The sequence below is a fragment of the Equus caballus genome, chromosome 10, assembly GCF_041296265.1.
Source record: "Equus caballus isolate H_3958 breed thoroughbred chromosome 10, TB-T2T, whole genome shotgun sequence".
In the NCBI taxonomy this organism is placed as follows: domain Eukaryota; kingdom Metazoa; phylum Chordata; class Mammalia; order Perissodactyla; family Equidae; genus Equus; species Equus caballus.
Window position 1 is genome coordinate 50076453 of NC_091693.1, and position 7395 is coordinate 50083847.

Genomic DNA, 7395 nt, shown 5'->3' on the forward strand with positions numbered 1-7395 from the left:
TAAGTCACTTAACCCCCACGAGGACCCCCTGAGGTAGGTTCTATTTCTTTCCTCATTTCACAGGCAGGCAACTGAGGCACAGAGATGTTAAGTCACTGGCTGAAAGTCACATTAGTAAGTGATGGAGCCGGGGTCCGCCTGCCGTTAGTGAGGTGCTAGAGTCTGTGCTCATCCTCACCACCCTGGAGCCACAGCACCGCCTCCTAGCTGGCCTCAAGCAGAGGAGGACCTCCAACTGGCCAGCCTCGTGCCACAGGTCAGTGCACCCGCAGGTCAGAGCGACACAGCTGGGGAGCATGTGTCAGTCTCCTATGCTCCCCCAGCTTTCTTCCTGATCACTAGACTGGGTTTTCCAAGATCCACATTTCAAATTGAGACCTTCTGAAGTGTAGGCCTTGAATAAAGAGATTACACTGGGATGTAAAAATAAAGAACGTTGCTATTCTTCATTCCCAGAACTGTGGTGAAGACAGCAACAATGACATTCTTGTCCCACCCAGTTAGACAAAAAGCACCCGAAGCCACAGCCCCCGAGGGGGATGCCACAAAAAGCAATGCATACCCCTGGCTTAGCTCAGCTCCAACATAACTCTGTGTTTCTTGATTCTTCCAGAAATGTGTACATCCTGAAACAGGGAGGAAGTTCTCATAATTATATAATTTTCTTTTCCTCGTGCTTTCATTTGGGTCAGGTTCATAGGCGTAAAAAGGTAAAGGTTTTTACGGGTTTTCTTCAAATTAAAAAGTTAAAAATACAGACTGTAAATGCGATAGTGTCAAACTCTTTAAATGTTATAAAATACAGCAGAGTGGGCTGGCCCCGTGGCCGAGTGGTTAAGTTCGCGCACTCCGCTGCAGGTGGCCCAGTGTTTCGTTAGTTCGAATCCTGGGCGCGGACATGGCACTGCTCATCAGACCACGCTGAGGCAGCGTCCCACATGCCACAACTAGAAGAACCCACAACGAAGAATACACAACTATGTACCGGGGGACTTTGGGGAGAAAAAGGAAAAAATAAAAAATCTTAAAAAAAAAAAAAATACAGCAGAGTTACCCACATGGCACAAGAAATACTCTTGTCTATTCCAGGGAGGTGGTCGTTTACGAGGTGTCATTTGGGCTCGCCCAGCATGATGAGGGGATGACAACACTGGAACAATGGAAGGGGAAGGAAATCAAAGACACCAGCAGACATGGGAAGGGAGCAGGGAAAGAAAGAAAAACAACACTAGAGAGAGAACTGGGGCAAGAGTGAGAGGCCCCAGTGAAAGGCTTTTTTTCCAGAGTCACAGGAAAATTCTACGGCTCTTATGAGAAAGAAAAAAAAAAAAGGGCTCCGTGGGAGTACGAGCAGACGGGAGTACCTAGCTGTTGGGTTGTCTTTCAATCCAGTCCTGTGTTCAGCTTCTCCAGAGGTGCTGAGATACCGCCACTACGTTCCTTCACACATTTCAGCAGGAGGGGTCAGAAAAGGGGGGAAACACACAGATCTGCTGGTTGTCCTGCACTTTTCATGTTGTGTTGTGATTCTTCATATGCCTGCGTCCTTCGTTTGTCTATAAATTAGAGCACACGAGCTGTCCTTCATTCAAATTTACATCTTCAGCTCCTGGTGTAGAGTTGGGCCTCCGTCTTGCCTGCAGGTCACTAGGGTTTACAGAATCAACCACACTGCCCTTTGTAATGCCTTTTAGGTAGCAGGCGCTTCTTAAACGTTCTCTGATTGAGTAAGCTTCCCGTACAATAGCAAGTAACACGTTCAATGTTTAAGTTCTGAAAAAACAAAGCAAACAGGATAGGAAGTCTAAGATCTGAATCATGGACCCTATAAGACCTCCCAGGGAAAGAATTAAGAGGAAAATCAAATGTTTGTGAAGCATGAACAAATTTACTTCTGAAATGTTAAGGAACAAGACACGGCTGAGCACTTCAGGATGCTCCATCTGCATCCACCTTCCCGACTTTAAGTTGCTGTCCTCTGAAGGTCACTGAGACTTCTCAGGGTTCCAGTGTTCCCTGAAAATAAGTCTGAGGAACTGGCCCAGATGCCACAAGGGCACCCAAACACAGCTAAACAACTTCCACTCTTGTGAGTGTTGGTTTGTGTAATTGATATGACCCTCAGGCAATACGTAAAGATACATATATTCAGATGATCTAAGTTACAGAAAAATGTAGTTACCTGATTAAATTAAGAACTAGTATTCATAACCAGAGACTGATGAGATTTTAAGATTAGTTTGTGCTAGTGTTTATTCTTTTCCTGTTGTAACATTCTTCCAAGCTATGATCAGACACCAATCCAATCTGAAACATACCTTGTTACTTTTCTCTTCTACCCCAGCCTGTCTTAAGTGCCAGTCGTATGTTGGCCACTTTGCTGGGTTTTACATTCCTTTACTCACTGACAACTAGGGTTGACTTTTCCTAGTTAGTACATAAAATGATTTATAGGTTCCATAACTGCCAAATATCTTTTGAAGTGGTGTTGTCACGCTGCCCCTCTTTTGGAGATCAGGATGGGCATAAATATTCTCCAACCAAATACTGCACTCTAGAGCAGTGGAAGTAAAAGGAGGGCAAACCATGTCCAATGGCTGAATGTTTGCTGGGGACCAGGGATGTTAATTGAGCAAAATCAATGGTAAATGGAGCTCTTCCAAAATGTCTTTTGAGAGTATAGAGTTGAAACTGCCATGGGAGCAAAGAGCCTGCACAGACAGGATTATAATATGGAGTCCTTGGACTTTGCTCATCTGCTTATTCTTGTGCTCGTAAAGAGCTGGGATCCAATGTGAGTGGCTTTACTAACAATAGCCAACATTTATGGAGGACCCGCTGTGTCTATGCACTGACCAGCGCTAGGTGCTTGGCATAGATGACGTCCTTTACTCTTCAACAATAGTCTTATGGGCAAGGTGCTAGTAGTATTCTCATTTTACCGACAAGGAAGCTGAGCCTAAGAAATATTAAGAAACTTGTCTAAAGTCAAACAACAAACAAGTGATCCTTCTTTTTTTTGGTGAGGGAGATTGACCCTGACCTAACATCTGTTGCTAATTTTCCTCTTTTTGCTTGAGGAAGATAGTCACAGGGCTAACATCAGTGCTAATCTTCCTCTATGTTATATGTGGGACACCACCACAGCATGGCTTGATGAGAGGTGTGTAGGTCTGCACCCAGGATCTGAAGCCCCAAACCCGAGGTCACTGAAGTGGAGTGTGCAAACGTAACCACTGTCACCAGGCTGGCACCACAAATAAGTGTTCTTACACTCTGCAATACAGTTCCTGAAGAAGGGATTTGTATAACACGTGTATGACACTTTATGATTTATTACCCTTCTTTCGCTGGCATCATTTAATTTTACTCTTACCTTATCCTGTGGGGATTGGTGGCATTATCCTCATTTTGCAGATGAGAAAATAGAAGCTCAGAGAAGTTTTGTGGCTCACTTTGCTGTCCCTAGGCAGAAAGGAGTCTGAGGGTAAGTTAACTAGAGATTCTCTGTGGCAGATGGCTGAGCCTCCTGTCCAGAGCAAGTTGTCTGAGCAGCCAAGTGTCCCTGGTTCCATCACCTTCCGTGTAACCAGAGGGCTTCTGTTTCCTCCGTGGTAATACATCTGGTTCTCAGGGTTGTTTTGAGGGCAAAGCGAGTTTTGTGAGAGTTGTGTATTACCATGCGATTGAAGTTATGAACAATACTATTAAACTGCCACTCCTTAGCTTGTTCTGAAAGCATCCCCATTTAGGGCATAAACTTCAGATATGTCTTTCTTGCTCCTGCGGTTGCTAAGGTTATGGAATAGGGCAGCATAGTTGAAATGAGTTTAAAGGATTTTTCTTCCATTTCTCCAATTTCTTTCTCTTTCTTTTCTTTTCTTTTTTTTTTTGATGAAGATTAGCCCTCTGCTAACATCTGCTGCCAATCCTCCTCTTTTTGCTGAGAAAGATTGTTCCTGAGCTGACATCCGTGACCATCTTCCTCTACTTTATATGTGGGACACCTGCCACAGCATGGCTTGATAAGCCCAGGATCCAAACCAGCAAACCCTGGGCCACCGAAGTGGAGCGTGCAAATTTAACCAACACACCAGTGGGCTGGCCCCTCCAATTTGTTTTTTTTTTAATTGAGGTATAATTAATATACAACATTATATTAGTTTCAGGTGTACAACATAATGATTTGACATTTGTATATATTGTGAAATTATTAATACAATAAATCTGGTTAACATTGTCATCATACATAATTACAGAATTTTTTTTCTTGTGATAAGAACTTTTAAGATCCACTCTATTAGCAACTTTCAAATACGCAATACAGTATTAACTACAGTCACCATGCTGTACATTACATCCATGACTTATTTATTTTATAACTGGAAGTTTGTATCGTTTGACTCCCTTCGCCCATTTTGTCCACCCCCAAACTCCTCTGGCAAACACGAATTGTTCTCTGTATCCAGGAGCTTGGGGGTTTTTTTTGGATTCCACATATAAGTGAGATCGTATTTGTCTTTTTCTGTCTGACATTTCACTTAGCATAATGCCCTCAAGATCCATCCATGTTGTCACAGATGGCAGGATTTTATCTTTTTTGTGGCAAAATAATATTCCTTTATGTGTGGAGATATATAAATATATCACATTTTCTCTATCCATTTGTGTCCGTATCTTAGCTATTGTAAATAACGCTGCAATGAACATGGGGGTGCATATATCTTTTTGAGTTAGTGTTTTTGTTTTCTTTGGATAAATACCTAGAAGTGGAATTGCTGGATCATATTATAGTTCCACTTTTAATTTTTTGAGGAATCTCCATACTGTTTTCCGTAGAGGCTGCACTAATTTACATTCCTACCAACAGCGCACCAGGGTTCCCTTTTCTCCACATCCTCACCAACACTTGTTATTTCTTGTCTTTTTGATAATAGCCATTCTAATAGGTGTGAGGTGATATCTCACTGTAGTTTTGATTTGCATTTTCTTGATGATTTGTGGTGCTGAGCATTTTTTCATGTACCTGTTGGCCATCTGTATGTCTTCTTTAGAAAAAAGTCCACTCAGATCCTTTGCCCATTTTAAAATTGGATTTCTTTTTTTTTTTGCTATTGAGTTGTATGAGTTCTTTATTATGAGTATTTATTTATTATGAATTTTTGGATATTAACCACTTATAGATATATGATTTGTAAATATTTTCTCCCATTCGGTAAGATGCCTTTTCATTTTGTTGATGATTTCCTTTCTCTAATTTCTACTTCCATAATATTGGTACCCACTTCTGGAAGAATAAAAATTAGGTAAGTGATTAAAGACAGAAGAGGGAAAGGAACTCAAGAAGAGCTGGCCAGATACTAAGAGAAAAAATTGTCCGTAGAAGGAAATGTTACAAATATTCAACATGTTTCAATCTACCAGCCTTGGAGGAAAAACATCTCCTGGTTAAAGAACAAAACATTTCGTGGTTTTAATATGTTGAGAGGAAAAGTATCTTTAAGGCATACTACCTAAAAAGTCATGAAAAAATAAGCTCAGAGGTTTATTTACTTTAAACTTTATTGATAGAAATGACTCTTTGGTGGTAGTTTTATTATATTCTTCCTGAAGACATTCAAAATGTCTGACAATGCAAGTGGAGTCTCTGGGGGAGCCTGGCTGGGGACATGGGGTGCACTCTGTTCCACTCTCCTCCTTCCTGGAGCATCATTCTGCGTCTTTCCTTTTGTTTTCCCCCATTCTTTAGCAAAAGGCTCCCAGCTTGTGAAAAAAAGAGACTTTTAGCCCAATTTTATTACTTTTTTGCAATAATAATGCCACATCCAGCGTAGCTCAAGGTATGAGAAAGCTTGGTAAAACAACGTTTTGGTTCTTGATGACCAGCCAGTTCACATGCTGCTGAGTAAGCAAGATTCGTCCTCTCTAAGGATTCCTGGTGAGTCCTTAATCTTACCCTTCAGGCGGTATTAAAGAAGCCCCAGAGAATAGAGCAAAACGAAATACACAACGAAGACACTGTGCTGTAGGCAGCAGGCGTGTACTGGTCAAGGAATTAGATTACTCAAGGTGGTGACTCATTCAGCAACTATGTAGTGTTTGCGGTTGAGGAGAAACCTTTGCCAGAGAATGACTAAAATCTATTGGCAGCTTCTTTAAAGGAATCATGACTGGGCCTAAACCAGTGAATACGCAAGTGTGCTTTTTTTCTTCGTCTTTTACTGATTCAAGACCGAGAGTAAGAAAACACCATGCCTGTTGACGTCTACTGTTACAGCGTGGTCTCTGGGGCATTCCCAGCAACCGCTCTCTGTGGGGCCGAGTCCAGACACACAGCTCCGTGTTTGGGCGTGGTTACGTAACTCTGTGTGCGTGTGTGTGTGTGTTTGTGTGTGTGTGTGTCTATGTGTGTGTGTGTGTGTGTGTGTGTGTGCGTGCGCGCGCGTGCGCATTTGTAGTTAGTAGAAAGAGCAAGTCAGACTTATACAAATTGTTACAGGCATTTGGTCTTGATAATTTAAAGAAAAGCTTAGAGGAGAAAATTTCCAAATTTAGTTGTCTTAGTTTTGTAGGGCTGACAGAACAAAGTCCTACAAATGAAGTGGCTTAAACAGCAGGCAATTTATTGTGTCACAGTTCTGGAGTCTAGAAGTCCAAGATCGAGGTGTTGGCAGAGTTGGTTCCTTCCGAGGGCTGCGAAGGAGAATCTGTTTCATTCCTCTCTCCGGCTTCCGGTGGTTTGCTGGCAAACTGTCGTGTTCCTTGGCTCATAGAGGCATCCCCCTGATCCCTGCCTCCACCTTCACCTGGTGTTCTCGTTGCGTGTCTCTGTGTCCAAATTACCCTTTTTTATAAGGACACCGGTCATATTGGATTAGGGACCCACCCTGCTCCAGTGTGACCTCATCTCAACTGATTACATCTGCAATGACCTTATCTCCAAATAGGATCACATTCTGAGGTGCTGGGGTTAGGACTGCAACAGATGAATTTGGGGGTAAGGGACAAAATTCAACCCATAACAGTTGCCTATCTGTCAGCCAGAGATCATCTATTATGAAAGTAATGGATTCATTTAAAATTTTGTGGTAGTCAACGTTAGTCTCTATTAAGTCCAGAGGAAATGTTCAGAGTTTTAAAAACGTTTGAATGTGTTTCTCATATATAAAGAGTAATTATTTAAAAATGAGAGAGATTCTCTAACCCCAAACAGAGTAATTCAACTAAACAACTATCCTTTTTGTGTGTGAGGAAGATTGGCCCTGAGCTAACATCTGTGCCAATCTTCCTCTATTTTGTATGTGGGCCGCTGCCACAGCATGGCTTGATGAGCAGTGTGTAGGTCCACACCGGCATCTGAACTCACGAACCCCAAGCCACCAAAGCAGAGCACGC